The sequence below is a fragment of the Nicotiana tomentosiformis genome, chromosome 11, assembly GCF_000390325.3.
Source record: "Nicotiana tomentosiformis chromosome 11, ASM39032v3, whole genome shotgun sequence".
Taxonomy (NCBI): Eukaryota; Viridiplantae; Streptophyta; class Magnoliopsida; order Solanales; family Solanaceae; genus Nicotiana; species Nicotiana tomentosiformis.
Window position 1 is genome coordinate 30,493,773 of NC_090822.1, and position 21,895 is coordinate 30,515,667.

At 37.2% G+C, this 21,895-nt stretch overlaps 1 long non-coding RNA gene and 1 pseudogene across 1 annotated transcript; both read right to left on the reverse strand.

Moving 5' to 3' along the window:
- Positions 1–3,723: 3,723 nt before the first annotated feature.
- Positions 3,724–14,839, reverse strand: LOC104090996 (G-type lectin S-receptor-like serine/threonine-protein kinase At4g03230; annotated as a pseudogene).
- A 1,841-nt stretch (positions 14,840–16,680) lies between these two features.
- Positions 16,681–18,030, reverse strand: LOC138900974 (uncharacterized). Its single transcript, XR_011412394.1, has 2 exons — positions 17,977–18,030; positions 16,681–17,140 (listed from the first exon to the last, which is right to left on the reverse strand). It is a non-coding gene; the product is annotated as an uncharacterized lncRNA (long non-coding RNA).
- Positions 18,031–21,895: the final 3,865 nt, after the last annotated feature.

Consider the following 21,895-nt stretch of genomic DNA (forward strand, 5'->3'; position numbering starts at 1 on the left):
CCACAGTTTTGAGGTCTCCGTTAGGCCCGGATGGTGATTTTGGACTTGGGCGTATGCCCGTATTTACACTTGGATTTTTCTAGAAGGATTCGGCGCTAATTGGCAAAAATTGAAAAATTGAAGGTTTGAAAAGTTCATAAGTTTGATCGGGAGTTGACTTTGATGAAATTGGGTTTAGATTATGATTTTGGGAATTGTAATAGCTTTGTTATGTCATTTGGGACTTGTGTTCAAAATTTGGGTTCATTCCGGGTTGATTTGATAGGTTTCGGTGCGAGTTTTGAAAGTTCAAAGTTTAAAGTTCATTCAAGTTCGAATTGATGTGTGATTCGTCATTTCAATATTGTTATATGTCATTTGAGGCCTCGAGTTGGTCTGTATTATGTTATGGGGCTTGTTGGCACATTTGGTCGGGGTCTCAAGTGGCTTGGGTGAGTTACGGACGTGGTTCGGATCATTTTTCCTCTTGTTGCCTTGTTGAAGAGTTGTTGGTACTGGTGTAGCCGCATCTGCGGAGTCTTGGCCGCAGAAGCGACTTTGTAGAGGCGGGTTGTCCATCGCAGAAGCGAGGTGAGAGCTGGTGAGGAAGACCACAAAAGCAGATTTTTGTAGTGCATCTGCGTGCGCGCGGATGCGAGACTTTGAGCGCAGGAGCGGGAGTTGGCGCAGATGTGGGTCCTTGTGTCGCACATGTGATGTCGCAGGAGCGGATGTTTCTCCGCAGGTACGAGGGGCATTTCTCTGGTGCCTCTCCGTAGAAGCATAAGGTTTTTCGCAAAAGCGACGCCGCAAAAGCGGCTAAGTGCGTCGCAGATGTGTCAATGCCTGGGCAGAAGCTATATATCGAGGTTTTTGGTTCTTTTATCATATTTTGAGATTTGGGGCTCGGATTGAGACAATTCTTTAAGCAAATTTCATCACAAGGATTGGGGTAAGTGTTCTACACTCTGTTTTGATAATATTTTGTAATTCTATCTTCGTTTTTGGTAATTGGATTATGAATTATACAAGAGAAATTGGGGGTTTTAGCCTAAAGTTTCATAAAGCGAATTTTCGAGTTTTGAACATCGATTTGGAGTCGGATTTGAGTGAAACTAGTATGGTTGGACTCGAAGTTTTATGGGTTGGCAAATTTTATGAGTTTTGTCGGATTTCGAAGTGCGGGCTCGGGTTTGACTTTTGGCTGATTTTGGGCTTTTGAGTAAAGATTCGACCTTTATCAATTGGAATTGCTTCCTTAGACTTTATTTGATGTATTTGAGTTACTTTTATCTAGTTTCGAGGTGTTTGGAGGTCGGTACGCGCGGGATGGCATTTTTCGAGCATCGCTTGGCTTGCTCGGTATTGGATTTGGCTTGTTCGAGGTAAGTAACACTTCTAAACTTGGAGCTGAGGTATGAACCCTGACTATACGTGTTATGTGTTCGGTGTTGAGGTGACGCACATACTAGATAATGGGCGTGTGTGCGTGCACCGTGTGAATTGTGACTCGATTATTTTTGTGGTACTGTGTAGTTACCTAATCTTATTTGTATCTATGAAATCTCTATGTTATTTATGTGGTACTATGTAGTTACCTAATCCTATTTGATTCATGTTAGAAATCATGTCTAGGCTATATGCTTATCCTGTTGGGACCCACTGAAGTCATTTCTGTTGTTAGTTATTTGCTTACATTGCAATTACATACTCAGTCATACACATTCATTTGCATATCATATCTCAATCTCTATTATCATTTATTGATACATGACATCATCATTCTGGGCTGATTTTCATGACATTGTGAGCCTGAGAGACTGGAGAGATTGAAGACTGAGTGAGGTCGAGAGCCTGATGGTGAGGATATTGATGGGAACGGGCTGCACGACGCAGCATGTATTATTGATTTATGATGGGATCGGGCTGCATATTGCAGCATGTTTTATTAATTTATGCCATAATTGGCTTGTTATAGCGCTTGGGCTGAAGGAGCCTATCCGGAGTCTGTACACCCCCAATGAGTGCAGGTACCTACTGAGTGCGATTGTCGAGTGCGAGTGCTGAGAGCGAGTGCTAAGTGATTGGGAGGACTAAGTGACTGTGAGGACTGAGTGACTATAAGGACTGAGTGACTGGGAGGACTGAGTGAATTAATACTCTAAGAGTATGCATATAGTTTTATTACTGAGTTGCATTGCATTCGACATGCACACTTGACATACGGGCATAAAGATGCATTTTTCTCATGATGTACGACATTGTGTCATTCATGACTTGAAACATTTACATGTTGAAAGTTTTGGGAAAAATCACAGTTTTACAAACGTACTCATATTTTGGTGATTTCGATAAAAGATTTGGGTTTTTACTGACATACTTGAAGGAGCTGAGCATTATATCTCTGAATTACTTCTTTTATTATTTTTATTATGTTATTATGAACTATTGTTGGCTATTGGTGTTGGACTCCGACCTTTGTTCCAGCTTGTCACTATTTTCAACCTAAGGTTAGGTTTGTTACTTATTGAGTACATGGGGTCGGTTGTACTCATACTACACTTCTGCACCTTGCATGCAGATGTTGGATGCTGATGTTGATGTGCACGGAAGGAGTTGGATTTGAAGATGTACCTGCGTTCCGGTCATAGCTGCCTCTTGATCTTGGTAGCTTTAGCATTTTAATCAGTTCATGTATGTTTCAAATAGATGATGTGCTTTATTTCATACCAGATTTGTTAATTCTAAATCTTAGAAGCTCGTGGTTTGTTCTACCAGTCCATGGGAAATTCTTGTATAAAAGCAGTTGTATTATCATTTCTTTTTTGTATAAATCTCATTAGATTGGTTAGTTGTTAATTGGCTTACCGGACGGGTTGGGTTGAGTTCCATCACGACTAGTTGAATTTTGTATCGTGACAAGTTGGTATCAGAGCTCTAGGTTCATAGGTTCTACAAGTCATGAGAAAGTGTCTAGTAGAGTCTTGCGGATCAGTATGATGACGTCCATACCTATCTTCGAGAGGCTGCAGGGCATTTAGGATAAATTTCTCATCTTTCTTTCCTTATCGTGCGGCATTGATTCAGCATGAAGCGTAACTCTTTGAATTTCTTCCACGCATTCGTATGCGCATGTGAGCGCTCGATATCGGTTGTGCATCGACGGCTTGTGATTCCATGGATGAGGTGCGAGATGTGATTTCGGGTGGACTGATGATAGGCCAATCTGGAGAACTTGAGGCAGGGTTTTGACCGTAGCTTGATTACGGGGATTTTGGTTGTGTGAGCACGTGGTTTTGGACTTATATGTCCGGTAGCGTCTCTATGAGTGGAATTGGTGACTCGATGAGTGGTTGGATGGCTATATGATGTGTATTATGTGACTGTGGGATGTGTTCAAATGTGTTGAATGTGACGAGAATAGTTTGCTTGAGATGTAAAAAGGACTATTGGGTACTAGATTTATGTCTTGATGTGACGTATAGTCTCGAGTTATGAGTGTGTTGAAAGATTTTTCATGTTGTTTAATTGTGGAACGAAGTAGATTTGCATGTCTTGTTGTGAGTTTAGACTCGGGAAGATTAAGTGATGGCTTAGTAATCGTGGTTGCGAAAGGGTATAGCAAGATGTCAATTTGAGGCTAAGCATGTGGGTTTTAATATATATATATATATATATATATATATATATATATTTTAAAGCAGAGAAGTTGTAAATAGCAGGTATGAGTGAGAACCTTATATATATTGAAAGGCCCAATGTCCCTTCACTAAAATTGCACTAATCGGTCGTGCCACTGTTTGTTAAGTGTTATATTGTCTCTGACTGTTAACATATCACCACAAATTTGTACTTGTTAACTGATGTGTTCTAAACAACAAATTCCTTTTTGGCCTTCCTAGCATTTTAGTATTAAGGGCTTAACATATTGTTGCAGTATTTCTGAAGTGTATATATATATATATATATATATATATATATATATATATATATATATATATATATATGTTTGAGTACAAATACTTGAGAGTTTCGCCAACATTTCCACCCATTCTCCTAACTGCTATAGAGAAGAGAACAATGACCAATTGTACCAATGCACTATTATCCATCGACTCTTTTAGTAGCAAATTAGAGGTTAACTAGGATAAAACAGTTCAATCATCGAGTACCCCTGCTAGCGTCCTTCTTCGACTGTAATTGTCACTTGATTGTTGGAGACAATGTATTGCTTACTGGAGGAAGAAGACGGTTTCCTAGAAATGTGCGTCCTTATTACAAAAGCTGGTCGATTAGGCTGTGGAAGACTACTACCTTCGCCTCCCAGCATTAAAATAACATCTGACATGTTAGGACGTATATTTGGATCTTCTTGTACACACAGGAGCCCAATATTTATGCACTTTGTTGCTTCACTTGTGTTGCAAGATTCAAGTAAGGACTTGTCTATCAATTGTATTTCAGCTTCTTCTGTCCACAATTTCCATGCCTGTGATAGCTAGACTTTCTATCAGAGAATCAAAGCTAAGTAAAAGATACAATATTACTTCATGGGAAGCTTTTTCACTTACATAGCCCAACAAGTTCAAGGCTTCTTCTGATTCATAAAATCCCGTATTCCTCCTTCCACTAACTATCTCAAGCAGGACTACTCCGAAACTAAATACATCTGACTTGATGGAAAACAATCCGTCCAGTGCATACTCAGGAGACATATAGCCACTGATGAAAAAAGCATTTAGTATAAGATTTTTTCACTTCCTGCTAGGAATTAATGAGATTAAGGGATGTTCTACTTACTAGGTCCCCACTACTTTCTTTGTATTTGCCTCCGTTCCTTTTCCTTCAACTATCCTTGCCAAGCCAAAATCTGAAATTTTCGGAATCATCTCCTCATCTAGTAAAACATTACTAGCTTTTAAATCTCTATGAATGATCCGCAGTCGTGAATCATGGTGTAGATAAGCAATACCCCGTGCAATGCCCAATATGATGTCATAACTCTTCTCCCAATCCAATAATTGACAAAGTGTTCCATCTTGCATCATTACCATGAAAAAGTTTAGTGATGTCAATAAAATTAGATCAATTATCCTTGTCAAAAAAAAAAAAGATCAATTATAAAAACATTAAAAAATTTGAGAATAAAAAACTTGTTTTGGCTAACTTACCGAATATGAATGTATCTAAACTTTTGTTCGGCATATATTCGTAGAGTAATATCTGTTCAGTTGTATTAATGCAATAGCCCAATAGCCTCACCAAATTTCGATGTTGAAGTTTTGCAATTAAAGTTACTTCATTCTTAAATTCATCTATGCCTTGTCCTGAATGAGTAGATAACCTTTTCACTGCAATTTCCTTTTCTCCTGGAAAGATACCCTGCCAAAAGTTTTTCATCTCATTACTCTAAGGTCAATGTGGCCGTACCAGTTCACAGATTCTTAAGAATGAAATTTTCACCTTGTAAACAGGACCAAATCCTCCTTGTCCGAGCTTTTTTGCATTTGAGAAGTTGTCAGTAGCTGCCAAAATGGTCTCCAAATGAATATATGGAACATCAATCAATTCATCATTGTTTTCATTCATCAATACTTTTGCTTTTCCTTCAACTTTGTGCCAGTGAGATATTTGTGTCCCTTGATTACTTTCTCTTCTATCTGAAATAGAAAGGGGGAGAAAAAGAAGAAAAACATAACAACCTCGTTATTGTATGGGTTAAAAATTACCATAAATATATGTGGGCCTTGTCAACATTAAGTAAGCCTTCGGAGGCTGCCACGTGTCGCCAACAGGACGTGATGATTTGGTCTCAGACGGTCGACGTCATGAAAGAAACGATATGCCGTCAACGAGGTCGAGGTAGCTCAACATAGGGTGAAGACGAGGACGAGCACTTCCTTTATTATAGGGGTAAAGGCTAGTTTTAGGAATATGGTTTCTAAGAGAATATTCCAATGAATATTCCTCCCAATTGCACTATTTAGGATTTTTTGGTCCATGTACCCCCTATAAATAGAAGAATATATAGTTATAGAGGAGATTGGATACTGAACAACACATTAACATTCTCTAAAGATTCTTACTTCACCATATACATATAAATTACAAAGTCCACCTTTCTCTCACATCTTTATCTATCTTTTTTCCCCACGGTCCAAGAAGGATCCGAATATTCAAAGAATTTATCATCTACCTTTGTCAGAAGGAATATCAAGGAATCCCACCCTTTTCGGGTGACTCACATCCATTTTATTTATATAAATGCCATTTATTGCTATTTATTGTCATTTGTTGCTATTTTCCATATTCTTTGGTCGTTGATTGTAGCATTATTGTTGTTATTTATTGCCATTCAAACAGCACACGTGAGATCCTACTACAAGAAGCATTTGGTTTATCTTTTGGATATTAACATTGGCTAAGATTAACCCCACTTTATTATAAAATTCGATTGCATAAGCCTAAATCAAAGTTTTGGGTCATATAGTTTGGCGTCGTCTGTGGAGATTTTCTTAGCCAACTTTTTAGTTTCCATTACATCCATAACTTGCCTGACTTGCTAATCTAACGAACCACAAAGTTTATCTTTTTTCTCTAGAAACAAAAAAAACCTCCATGACAGGTAACCAAGGAAAGGGAACGAATCCCTCAACCTCATGAGTGTCATCAACGAAGGCTATGACACCCATGACGAGGAGGTAACGCCCACAGCCTCTCCCAGGCGAGAGAGGTCACCTGCACCTTTCTGCAGCACAACAAAACCAAACAGGAAGGGGGCCACCACGTCCACAGGAAAGGAGGCGCCACCCGCCGTAAAAAAGCTCCTCGAAGTATGGCTAACAGATACTCTGGCCAGCGTGCTCAGTAAGAAAACCCCATGCATGACCACAGAAACCACGAGAGTCCATACAGTACCATGCAGGAATGAACAGGACGACCAACCGAGCCGTCTGACTTAAGGTAAAACTCACACTATTACTAACAGTGCAGGTGACAGCGTCCTCGCCACCGTGATGAAAAGAATGAAAGAAATGGAAAACGAGAACAGGGCATTCAGGGACCAAATGAAAGAACACCAGGAACGGGTAGACAAGATATCAGGCGCTCCTAAATTAATACCAAAAAGAGACACCGACAGGTTTATGGAACAGCCATACAGGGAAGAAGCGGCTCTGCACGCCATACCAAAAGCCATCAAGATGCCCACATATCTCAGAATCTACGATGGGACAACCGATCCTGAAGATCATGTAACCAACTAAGTCACCGCCATGAAAGGCAACGACATCACCAAAGAGCAGGTGTCTTCCATCTTGCTGAAAAAATTTGGAGAGACTCTCACTGGGGGCATTGACGTGGTACTCACAGTTGCCCTCTTACTCCATAGAAATATTTGAAGAGATGGTCGATAAGTTCGTAACAGCTCGTGTCGGGGCTAAGAAAGCTGAAATAAGGGTGAATGATATCTTCACCATCAAACAATCCCAGGAGAAGGATTGAGGGACTTCCTCGCCCGATTCAATAGGGAGAAAAAACACTTAGTTCTTCGATAAGTGGCACATTAAGAGGATACTTTCAACTCCCTACACCACCCCACCGGCAACGAGCAGGGTAGAATCCTCCAACAAATCTATCTTAAACATCATGAAGAAAAAACTTGAGGACGCCAAGGGACTGTGGCCGAAAATACCTCCCAGAAGTATTATGGGCGCACAAAACGACCCCGAAGACGAGCACATGAGAGACACCTTATTCTCTAGTCTATGGAACGGAGGAACTAATACCAGTTGAAGTCGGAGAATCCAACCTAAGGTACTCCCATGAAAGCGGCAACGACAACGACGAGAACATGAGACAAGATCTCGACGAGGTCGAGGAGCAACGAGATATGGCATGCATAAGGATGGTCGCACAAAAACAGCAAGCAGAACGCTACTACAACAAAAAGGCAAAAATTTGATTACTCAAGGTCGGGTACTACGTGCTCAAAGCCAAGACCTAAGCAAATAGAGACTCACGAGAAGGCAAGTTAGGAACTAACTGGGACGGACCATACAAAATCATAGGGAGAGCAGACAAGGATTCGTTCCAATTGTAAACTATGGAAGGGAAACTCCTACCAAACAATTGGAGTATGAGTCATCTCAAGTACTTCAACTTCTTAAAAATAACAAATGTCCCATAAGTCGTACTCTTTTTTCCCTCGCTTGAGTATTGTCGTAGTTGGGTTTTCTCAAGGAGATTTTTAACGAGGCGACGAGCGGGATACTTCGAATTGAATTACACGAGAACAGACACATATTTCATTGCCCGACTCCTCAAGAATCTCCAAGTTGAACAATGAAGGGACTAGATATACTGGGACTAGGACTAGAATGCCAGCTAACACCCAAAACTTGTAATTTTTCTCCAAAAAATTGCCTAAGGGAAAAATGATGTAATCAATGCAACAACGATGAAATAATAAAGAGCACGTTTATTGAAATTGCTCTCCTAAAAGGTAATTATTGAAATTGCTCTCCTAAACGGTACGTTCAACCAGCTCGAACAACACATATCGGCCCCCGGCCACGACTTGACAAGAACAGTACGTTCGACCAGCTCGAACAACACCTATCGGCCCCCGGCCACGATTTGACAAGAACGGACATTTGACTAGCTCGAACAACACCTATCGGTCCCCGGCCACGACTTAACAAGAAAGGTACGTTCTACCAAGCTCGAACAACACCTATCGTCCCTCGGCCCTAAATCAATGAAAGGTACGTTCAACCAAGCTCGAACAACACCTATCGGCCCTCGGCCCTAAATCAATGAAAGGTACGTTCGACCAAGCTCAAACAACACCTATCGGGCCTCAGCCCTAACTTAACAAAAGGTACGTTCGACCACGCTCGAATAACACCTATCGGCCCTCGGCCATGAACTAACAAAAGGAAAGTTCGCCCAGCTCGAACAACTCCTATTAGCCCACGGCCACAACCTAATCAAAGGTACGTTCTAACAGCTCAAGCGACTCTTATTAGACCTCGGCTACGACTTAAACGAAAAAGTATGATCGGTCAACTCGAACCGCATTTGTTGACCCTCGGCCTCGACATAACTCAACAATATGATTCGACCCGTTCGAACAACACTTATCAGCCTTAGGCCTAAACTCGAGCGGAAGATAACAATGAACACAAGCACAAATATAAGAACGCACAAAGACAAAAGGCATATATGAAACCAAAAAGAACCTTTATATTCATAGAGAATGTTTATACAAAGGTGTTCAAAGGCGCCAACCAAAAGTACAAAGAGATGAACAAAAACACAAAAATCCAGTGGTCGCCGACCCCTCGACCTCCATCGTCCTCTTCTTCCCCATCTCAGTCGCAAGCAGAGTCACACCATGAGCTATTTGCGAGCTGGTCCACATCTCCCCCACGAACGGGAAACACGACGGCCAGTGGAGTAAGTTGATCTTCCTCATTAACTTTAGAAGAAAGATTCGACATAGCTATGGAATTTGTAGAATGATGAAGTATGGAAGATGAGAGTACGAAGGAAAGTTAAATATCAAAATACGAAGAAAATTCGGGTATGATAAGCTAGAAAAATTTCCGCAAAGCAAAGATGGCTCTAAAGAAAGTGAAACTCAAATAATGGAGGCACAATCCCTATTTATAAAGATAAAGGCACCGAACCCGAAACGGTCCATCATAATTGTCACTAGTATCGAAACGACAAAGCCAATCAAGGGTCGCGCATGAACCGACGCGACGCGTCGAGAACCAGCGTCATCATGACGAATGATGTCATCACATCACGTGTCTCTTTGACAAGATAGTTCCATTAAATCACCCAGGAAATTTAAGATTTGAGATATGCGGTCCGCGTAGCGCTACGTCGCCTGTTTTTAAAACGACTACATTTTTTGTTCTCTGCTCATTGAACTCGCCCACGAGGACGACCTCAACAAGCAGAGGGACTAACTGTTTTTACAACGACCACGACTACCCTTATCCGCTCATTGATCTCGCCCACGAAGACGACCTCAACAACCAGAGGGACTAATTGTATGGGTTAAAAATTACCATAAATATATGTGGGCCTTGTCAACATTAAGTAGCCTTCGGAGGCTACAACGTGTAGCCAACAGGACGTGATGATTTGGTATCAAAAGGTTGACGTCATGAAAGAAACGATATGTCGTCGATGAGGTCTAGCAGTAAAGGCTAGTTTTAGGAATATGGTTTCTAAGGGAATATTCTAGTGAATATTCCTCCCAATTTTACTAACTAGGATTTTTTTGTCCATGTACCCCTATAAATAGAAGAATATATAGTTATAGATGAGATTGGATACTGATTTGGTAAAGAACAACACATTAACATTCTCTGAAGATTCTTACTTTACCATATACATACAAAGTCCACCTTTCTCTCACATCTTTATCTATCTTTTCTCCCACAATCCAAGGAGGATCCGAATATTCAAAAAACTTATCATCATCTATCTTTGTCGGAAGGAATATCAAGGAATCCCACCCTTTTCGGGTGACTCACATCCATTTTATTTATATAAATGCCATTTATTGCTATTTATTGTCATTTGTTGCTATTTTCCATATTCTTTGATCGTTGATTATAGCATTATTGTTGTTATTTATTGCCATTCAAACAGCACACGTGAGATCCTACTAAAAGAAGCATTTGGTTTATCTTTTGGATATTAATATTGGCTAAGATTAACCCCACTTTATTATAAAATTCGATTGCATAAGCCTAAATCTAAGGTTTGGGTCATACAATTACCTATGTTGTGCGGGCTCTTCATTTTAGCCACCGCACCCGTCTCGACATGACACTGGTACTAGTAAAGGTGTGGGATTCGTACTGGGTGTGATCAATCGAGATCGGGTACTTTGACCAAAATCTATGGACAAATTTGAAGAAAAAAAAAAGGAAAGATTGAATTTAGCTACTGCATGGCAGTGCCTTGTGCCTACAACTTGAAAAATTCTCAAAATGAAAGATTGAATTATTGGATGCACTCCACAACTTACAAGTAAGTTTTCCACATAATATCTCATAGTGTAGGATATTTTTATAGATCTATTTTTAAAATTTTGAATTATTTTTAACCGAATCTCCCCCCTTATCCGTACCTGTATACGTAACCGTGTATCTAAAATTTTAGATTATGAAGGATACGACCATTGGATCCAAGCCCATATTGAATAGCCGCACCTGAGTCCGAGCAACATAGCTCATTACCTCAATGATCGGATTGAGAAAGTCCTTTGGAATTAAGTCCAAAAAGGGATAAATAAAAAATCTTCCAGAGTGAGATTCATTCAGTAAATACCTGCTCTTATTTCCATTCTTCTCCTTCTTCTTCTAAAGTAGATATAGCTAAAGCTGCCTATCAGTAGAGCCATAAAAGTTGTTATGGATGAAAGTAAAGCTATCAGCTTCATCGATTTCGTAGCCTTAGTTTGAGCTGAAAGTAGAGAGCCAAGAACAAGTTAGATATATTTAACATCTATCTTGAAGGATTTGATATTTTTACTTTGTTCACTAACTCCTCAACAAAGAAAAAGGAATAAGAGAATCATTGCCATGGGTGTTAATATTAATAAGGAATTGTATCCACAACATAGTGCTTTTTACCATTATGAAATAAAGAATTAAGATAAGTTATTCTTGTATGCTATTCTAACCTTCCGGTGAGCCACGTTTGACAAAGATAGTACTTCCTGTTTCATCTTGGCTGAGCTGTTGCAAATTGAACAGATCCCCTGCCCAAATTGAACAGGTACTGGAACCATCATAAGTATAAGCAGTACAAGAGCAACTGTTGAAACAAGTAGATCTACACTGTAAGGCATCCTCAACTGTGACATTAGTATATTGTGGAATAGGTAATCTCATAGTTAAATTAATCCAAAAACTGTCATTGTCTTCAGCAATGTCACTGCATTGCAACTTTCCATTTCTTACACAGCCACCTGAATAATCCTTCGAGTACCATTCACCAATTGATCTTGGCTTGAAACCGTTCAAACAATTGCAGAATACGTTAGCATTACTGCAAACCCCGAACGCCCCACAATTAGCATAAACCTCACACCGTTCTCCAGGTAGTGACCAGAGGGGACTCCAAGCAATGGAACCATCCGACCATGATAGTTGTTGAACTTGTCCTGAGAGACCCATGTTCCACCTGAATGCGATTTCCCTATTAAAAGGGGAATATGTAAAATATAGCTCGTTCTCATTGTCTGTATAGCTGTAATTGTATACTGTGTCCAGCCAGTCAGGCAATGAGCTGAATATACGACCATTCCATGAACCACTAGCCCAATACTGTGTAGTCTTGTTCCATTTAAGAACAAACTGGGCATGTTTTGGGTCCAGTTCCAGAGAAAACAATCCTGGTGCCGGATCGTACGAATTCTTCCATGAAGTTAGAACACTTTTTTTTTGGGTACGTTTGTCATATCCAAGCTTAGCACCAGGCAATAACGTGTGCGTTGGGTAGTCAAAACTTTGCCAAAGTAGTAAGGGTGCTGACGAATTTGACATATCACTCAAAATCAAATTGCCTTCATCATGAAGAGCTGCTGTTACTGAAATATTTCGAATGACGTTCCCAGAAAGTGCTGACCAATTGAGTTATGATTTTTATCAAGAAGGACCAAATTGCCGTGAATAATTGTCAACTGGGCAGCATCACTAACTGGTGTCTCCCTATTTGCTACCCAAACTACTGTTTGCACGGGAACTCTTTTATACCATATGCCTATGTAGTAATTGAGAGAGTTTTCTGGTTGGAAGAAACCAAACTCAAAGTTTCCACCTGAAGAGCTAATTGTTTGGCCTATAGAAAGAGATTCATTCCAAGAAATGCTGTCCCCTCCGAATGAGAGATTGGTGTTGAGACTAAAGCATAAAAATATCACCACAAGTATCAGAAACGAATAGCTCTTCTTCATTTCTATGGCTGCACTATTTGTCGGTAGAATGGATGGTGTCAAAAGAAAAGATAGGGAGTCATTGTCGCCCCAATCAAAGAAATCATCTGTCATCTATAATTCAATCTTTGATGGAAATATCCTATATACTTTATTCCTTAGTCAAAGAACCTTCTATCATGAATAAACTATTATTGATTGGTCTTTATTTCTAACCTAGCTTTGATTTTTTCCTCAAACTTAAAGAATACCTCGTCACCCATTACAAAAGCAGTTGGTCAAAATGGTTCTTATTAAAAAATCCCCCTCATTCTCAACTAATATTAGCTGGACGTTTGTGAGAGAGACTAACTGTTTATTTATGAAGAAGATAGATTAACTATTTAAAGGGAAAAAATAATTTAGAGGACCAGTTTAAAATGCCAAAAAGTTTGACTTCAAATGTGGAATTGTTTTAGCTTTACTCTGTAAAGATACCAAATAAATAAATATGCAAATAAAATACTCATCAAAAAGGGAAAAAGGGAATGTTCCTAAAAATTAAAAAAATTGTTTCACATTCTCTTTCTCTACAAACAAAGAACTTCAAGAATTCTCTAATGGCATCCATATAGTATAACTACTCTTCACCTTCCTCGCCCTGATTTTCAGGGCATCAATATTTCAGATAGACCCACTAAAATTAGAAAAAATACAAACAAAAAAATTATTATCTTGTGGAACCAAGAAAGCAAGATACTGCAACTTGCTGTTCAGCTTGAAACACACACAACTTGAATGATCAACAAAGTGACAAAGAACAGAACAAGCACACTAAAATCTTATTTCTAATCTTTGACAATTTTCAAAATTAAAAGAGGGAAAAAATTAGTTTTAGTTCTCCAAAAAAAAACGAACATGTATTCATCAAAATCATACACACTCACATGCACTTATATATCTATTACCAAACATGCATGGGAAAATGATGATATTCGTATAGAAAATCCAGCACAAAATTAATAAAAAGAATAAGGAAACTGATAAACACCAACCAAATTCTCAACCAACAAATAGGTGTCAATAAAAGGAAGAATGGAGAGAAAATTCACCGGAACTGAGGTCAAACAGCAGAAACAAACTCTGCTCAAAATGTTCATATAGAGGATGATTCTTGCCGTCTTACTACTCAATTCGGAGAAAAAGTAAAACAACCTACCAAACACCAAAAGTAAAAATATTCAACATTAGTGAACAATACCCATGATTTCATTGTTTACCAATACAAATCAAGAAGAATATCATTAACAGGTATTAATAATCATACCTTGCATCTTTAGTGTGGAAGACGATAATAGCCAACATGGTGACCCAAGTCTTGAACGATGGCCCTCGAATCATCAAGGTAAGATAATCAACTTTATTCAGGAAGAGTTTTTGCTAAGTCGCTTCCAAAGATCTCCTTGTTGCAGCACCAAAAGGCAAAGACATCAGAATACTCCAAATAAGATGACTCGGGCATAAAATCAAACATCTTGGCTGCACAATCCAATTTTAATTTCTAGCAGTTCATAATAGCTTAACACGATCTAATTTTACGCTAATTAGTTGGTAACAAAGGCAAAAATGCATGTGTAAATCAGGTAAAATTACGAACATGTACGTAAAAATGCTTGCAAGAAATTATATTGAAAAGAATTGGAAATTAACTAATACACACCTGATTGCCTATAGCAATAAGGCAAGACCAGGGAAAAGGCATCCAGTACTAACCAGTGTTAATGAATCTTGGAGGTGCAACCCACAAGGGTAACAAATTTGGGGTAAATAATGTGCAACAACTTTCTGCAGAAGAAAATGAGTAACAGAGAAGACAAAGATGGAAGTGAGAGAGAGGAATGAAGAAAATGGGAAGAATCACATACTAATAGCGTGTTTGGTGTTTGGCAAAGTTGAAAAATCAAGAAGCAGTTTGGGTAAGGCAATAATTAAATTTTTTTATTTTACTTAAGTAAAATATGAAAATAAAATTAAAAAATATTTTAATTCTTCTAATATTATTTAAATATATTAAAAATTATTCAACAAATATAAAAATATTCACCCCTAAAGTCACTATATATTAAAAAACTATCCTAAAAATAAAAATAAATACTTATACATTAATATTCTAAGTATTAGATTTAACGGTTATTTTGGTATATACTATATTTTGTTAAGGATATTTTTGATAAGAAAAAAAGTTAAAACTATTTTTGCTTCTGCTTTTAGGAAGAACCTATTTTTTTCTACTTATGAGAAACTACTTCTGTTTCTTTTCAAAAATACTTTTTTCCGTCAAAAAACCTTGGTCAAATAACTTATGTTAAGAAAAAAAAAAAATATTTTGAAAAAAAAAATATTTTTTGCCCAAAGTAGAAAGGAGAATCAGAAATGGAAGTGAACTGGAAGCCACTCGCCAGCAGAGAGGTGTCCTTAGGAGCGTCAATGGATATTCGAAAATCGACTAAACCAACCGAACTGTACTACATCGAACCGATATTTAGGTTTCTATTTAAGAAACCGAAGGTTTTAATATAAATCTATAACTGCACCGATAATTAGGGTAGATTTTTTATTTTATAAAAATAAACCGAAAAAATACCGAACTGTACCGAATAAATTTTACATGTAAAAAATATATTTATCTAGTAAGTTTAAAAATAATAATGTATTAAATTTTTCTTTGGGCCTTGGAATTACGAAAATTATTACAAGCCAACAAGTAATTAAACTCAAAATATTATTTCCTAAAACCTATTATGATACATCTAATTAAACTAAGTTATTTCAAATATCTTTATTAGCAAGACACAAAGTATTCTAGCGATAATGAGTAGCAAATTACAATTATTGAATATGTTTTCTTTCATATAATTTAGATTTATCTTTTTGAATATTTAATCTTCTATACACTTTATTCTTGAGTCTCAACTTGGTTAATATCTTTCCACTCATGTGGTTTATATTTTCTTTGTCTTTGTTTGGTTTCTTTTATATTGTTGTAAAATAGTCGATGGATCTATAATCTATCCATCTTTTTTTTTAATTCATCATCATTTAAACACTAAAAATATCTAGAGAATTTTGCTAAGTCCTATAAAAGAACGTATGTTATTGCATTCTACTTCTACTAGTGAATTTTACATGATATTTAAAAAAATATCGAAAATTAATCGAACCGTACCGATACCGAAAAGAAACCGACATGATTGAGACGGTTTCAAAAAGTCAAATTTTGGTTATATATAATAGAATAACTACAAAATTTGGTATGGTACAAATTTTATAAAATAACCGGTTGAACCGAACCATTTACACCCGTAGGTATCGTCCAAAAAATAAAAGCTGTGGGGCAGCAATCGAACTACAATACACGTGTCCATAAAAAAGAATAAATAAATTCAAGGGATAGTACAATCCATGTAACTCTTTGTATAATAGATTAGTGTTGTGTTCGTACCCCTCTTCTCACTTATATACAGTAGTAAATTAAAGTAAAGTAATACACTCATAGTGGGTGTCACTTGGGGTGGGCATCGGTCGGTTCGATTCGATTATGAATATTATCAGTTTAGCATATCGTTTATCGGTTTATAAATTTGATAAACCGATAACCGAACCGATAAGATATCGATTATCGGGTATCGGTTAATCGATTATTGATCATTATCGGTTCGGTTATCTGTTTACCCGATAAGATAACTCAATCTAGAGTCAAGCAAAAAAGAGAAGACAATTCACTGGAGTTAAGCAAAAAAGAGAAGAATTCACATATAGTATACTACCCATTTCTGCGTTCTGTCCAGTGGCCACAACTGGATTAGTACTAATTCTTCAACAACAATTGTCCAAATACATTTTACTAATAATACAAAGTAGTAGCAATTTCACCTTAAAATTAACAAGTCCAAACATATAGTACTAACAGTCCAAATTCAAGTTAACAAGACAACAACTACTCAATCCTTATAGGCTTCACCAAATTGCGCTCCAAACAGCGCTCAACATGCCTCATTAAGGACTTATTACCACTTTGTTGTGCATTGTAATGAAAAACAAGATGACAATGACTACATCTTACTTTCCACTATCCATTAGCACCTTCTTCATTCCTTTCATAGTAACTTCAAACGGGTGAGGTAGTTTTATGACCACGAAGTCGAGGCATGATTACACCTATTAAACATAAAAAAAAAAAAAAAATATTAAGTAAAATAAATTCTTAGCAATGCATACTATAGAAGTTGAATAATGAACTTACCAAAGTTTCAACTCATAACTATCTAAGATTCTACACATCATCATCGCAAGGTTCTTTTCCAAGTTTGGTAAAATCTAAAGAGAATAATATATATTAACAAGTCAAACAACAAAAATATTAAACAAATTATTTATAAAACTAATATACAACCAAACAAATTAGAATATTATCACCTTGTTCTAGTTGCTCGAGAACATCTAAATCTTCCTCAACACTTACTGGTAGTGGATCACTCCAAAGCCAATCTTGCTAGTCAACCCTACAATTTTTTTAAAATACTGAATTTTATCAAATCACATAAGAAAAGTCACAAAGAAACACTAAACAAACAATTGATTTCAACATTATTACCTAAAAGATTACAACATTTTACAACTAAAAACACAATCGGACACATAAATACACAAAATTTATTGAATCTAAACAAGAACTTGAACACCCACTTAAAATTTTCAAAAATAGAAATATTTAAGTGTCATAATTAAAACTAATCAAAGCACAAAATCAAACTCATAAAGAAACAGTAAACAAATAATTAAATTAAACATTATTACCTCCCATGTAAACTAAAATTAACCAAAACATAATAAAAATTACAACTTTTTACAATTAAAAGCAAAGCACAACATAAATTAGCCACACAAAAACATGAAAGTGAATGAATTTAAGCAGGAACTTGAACATCCACTTAAAAATTTCACAAATAGAAAGATTTAAGTGACATAATAAATAATTAGTCCAACATTATTACCTCCAAACAGTCCAAGATAAACTGGATATTATTTGTCAAATGCCTAACCTGGAAAAAAAAACTGATAGTAGGTATAAGCTGCACAACGTGAGCTCAAAAAATTAAGAAACGAAAATAAAAAAATAAATAATCTTTAACAATCAAAAATTCCTATATGACGATGAATTTTGTTATAGAAATTAAAAGCCTAATGTATAAGACTAAATTACACTAGGAGTAACTAGTAAGGTCTATGAAGAATGAAGATGAAGCAACCGAAGACTGAAAAATGCGGTTGAGAAAGAATAGGAAAGAAAGCCCTAGCATATGTATATACTTAAGGGTAAAGTAGTAATTTTATTAATTTTTATTGGGTTATCGGTTAACCCATTAACAAAATTGACAAACCGAGGCTCGAACCGATAACCCAATAGTGAAAAAATTCTAAACTGTTACCGAACCGTTAATCCAATAATTCAATACCGATAACCCAATAAATAATTAACGATTCGAGTTATCGATTTTACCCGATATATGCCCAACCCTAGTGTCACTGTCACTGTGGAGCATTAGGCTCCCAATAGGCATTATATCTGCATCTAGATTACTATTACATAAATTAGTTTGTCTTTCAAAAGAAGTACCTAAAATGTCTGCTCAAATATGTATGGCAGCACATATTGGAGCCTTAGCGTCTTCCTTTGGTAATGCATTTGCTACTCTATTTTGTTTCCCGAAAGTTGTAAGAAAAATGAGTAGATAATATTGACTATGAACAAGAATGAAAGAAGAACAACTTATCAAAAATACCGTATCGTGGCAAGCCACTGCCTTGAAAGCGATTTCGGCCCGACTGGGTACAAATTGTTAAGACCAGTCGCTCCCCAAGGTTCCACAACACCTCCAAACACGTGCACTCGTGGGTGGAAGTTTAGAATTTGCACAAAACAGTTGCCCAGAAAGAAGAGAAGATGAAAGTATTTTCTGTGTTGGATAATTCACAAAGAAGACTGTCATTTTATAGGCAAAGTTGTTGGACAGTTACAGATGAAGGAATTAATCTGTAGCTGTTACAGAAATTAAAAATGTTGTAGGAAGAAAGTAATTAGCAAGATGAATTCTTGGTTAAGAATTGAGTTAGTTATGATGGCTAATCCACAACCTATTTATAGGTAATTAGGGAGGTTGCATGTATGACAAGTGTGGAGACCCTTTTAACACTTGTTCAAATATATTAGTCTACTTGGCTTCAATATTAACAAGTGTACCTAGTCTTCCATGTATGAAGACACACGGTAGATTTGCATAGCCACTTGTCAAAGTCTTTTAACACTTGGCTTTAAGATTTTGTGCAATAAGCCACTTGAAAATTGATAGGACACTTGTAAAATAAAAAAACTCATGTCTACTGGTGGTAAATAGATTTTCAAAAAAAAATCTTTAACTTTGCATTATAAATAATACCAACAAAAGTATGTATGTGATCAACGGTTTGCCCAGTTCCTCCATTACTTGCCTGCATACATTAACAATGGGTTTGTAAGTAAGATTGCCATGATTGAGCATGTTAATTACCTGAGTCAGTATTGATTGAGGTTTTGCTGTTTTGCAATTTGCAATCCATGCAGACGGGCTGTCAGTTCTGCCCTGTTGTAAGCAGCATGCGTGATGCTTCCCATAAAGCCAATCACCCAACTCTCTTGATAATTCCTAAATAACACCACCCTGTACCAGCAGCTCCTGGGTTTCCTCCAGATGAACCAACAGTGTTGAATTTGAAAAAAAAACTCCCTTCTCTGGGGGTTTGGTTCTACTGCTTTTAGGGACGGAGCCAGCTCTTCGGCTACGGGTTCGAATCCAGTATCTTTAGTCTAAACCTAATATTTGTCTTAAGAAATTCATTGAATACACACAAATTATTACGTCAGAACCCAATAATTTTAAAGAACTAGAATTCTGAACCCATAAACTTCAAATCCTGGCTCCGCCTCTGACTGCTTTAGCAATGGCTAAAAGAAGTTAGGTCATGCTTTCTGTTTACCCTCAAAATCGGATAACAATTGAATTTGTTAGTGGTTTAAAGGATATGCGAATTAGTTTGATGCTAAACGATGAATTAGATTGCAATTGAAATAAATAATGATAAATTAACAGCAAACCACACGAACTGGATAATTTCAACCTTGGAAGGATGACCGCCCTCGAGCTGAATGTACTTTGATCGACACCAAGACACCAAATAATAAGAACTTAAAGAATAACGGTAATGTATTGCTTATTAGTGTATGTTACAATATATCTCATGAATTGTTAGGCCCCCTTTATATATTAGAGATATTAGAGGAGTCTTACTTTTAGGGTATTATTCTATTGTTCTATAAAAGGTAAAAAGTCATTGATTTGCTAACTGTTGGTCCCCCTTTTTTTGTATGTTCCGTGATTTCCACCGTAATGTCCGATTAGTTGCGGAAATTTCGGACCCTTATCGGATAAGCTGGCAATATTTTTCTTGAGACCGTTATAACCGGGACCGATTATGACCTCGGTACACTCAAAGGAAAGTCTGGTGGTTCCGGTGGCTAATTCGGCAAGGCAGGAGCCGATCTCTAGGTTTTTATCACCGTCTCTCGATCCCTGCCTATCGTGTTGGATGCTCGGTCAAATCCCGAGTTCGATTTTACCCGTATACACTTTCTATTAAACAAATTACTGTTTCTGGTTAACCATAAGTTCCGGAAACAATATGGCAGTATGAACTCCCATCAAATTCCATGGAAAGGGTCTTTGTTCTTGTAATGACATGAGCTTTTTGGTTGTGGGATTATGCACCTTGTGGTTTAAAATGAATTGAGCGGGAAGAGAATAGGAATATCTACTGTTAGCACTAACAAAAATGAACTCTTGCTGTGCAGAATCTATTGGAATGAGGACTGGAGATGATTCTGAGCCACTGGTGTGAAACGGTTCTATGTTGTTGGACTGCTTGAGATTACTACTTAATAGAAAGGAGAATCGAGAGGAGCTTCCGGTCAATGTGATTTTATTTTAATGTGTTGGTAATCACAATTTGGTTGATAAATGTTAGTTTTCAGTTATTTTGAATAATTTTTGATAAGTTTTAAATACATGCTAGTAATTGTTCCTGATTTGCACACATCTACTATGCTTTTTTGGTAAAATTTATGTTTTGGTACCAACTAATATCTGTTAAGAGACTTGTTCTTTTTAATATTCGAGAGTATAGTTAACCACTCCTACTGCCTGCTTTACTTTGGAAATCTTTTTACAAGTGAATTTGTGTTTCATTCCATAAAACTGAACTACCACATTCTCCTTCCTATACTTCAAATGAAAATTGGATGTTTTCACACGTTAATACACTGTGTTTGTGGTGGTGAGATTTTTCTGTTAGACACAAAATTAGTTTTGACATGAAATGTTTGGGATATCTTATTAGTTTCATAGGGATTGATTATGGGATTTCATAGTGGGGATAGTACTCTTCTGATTTGGTGAACTTTTGTAGAATCCATAGCTGTTGGGTGCAGCTCACTCTGTTTCAGCCGATGTCAAAAGTGCTGGTGTTATAGGAGCTGCATCAGGACTTGCAAAAACAGTCTTTGCCAAGTACGAGCCTGCCGCCAACGGACTTTACACTAAGTACGAGTCAATGACTGAGCAAAATGCTGCATCAACTTGGTTCTCTCAAAACCGAATTCCCATTTTCCCTAGGGTTGTCGTTCTTTTTGCTAAAGTTCATACTCTTTCTTCTTTTCCTCTTCTAAATCGTGCTGCTCAGTTGTTCTATAACCTAACCTTTGCAAAATAAAAGACTAAGGTCTTTCTATTTTTATGCAGCACCCAGATGATAGGATATCTTTGCCGCAAGATGCTGTCCTTCGCATTCAACCTTATGCAGATTACCACCAGATTGCAGAAT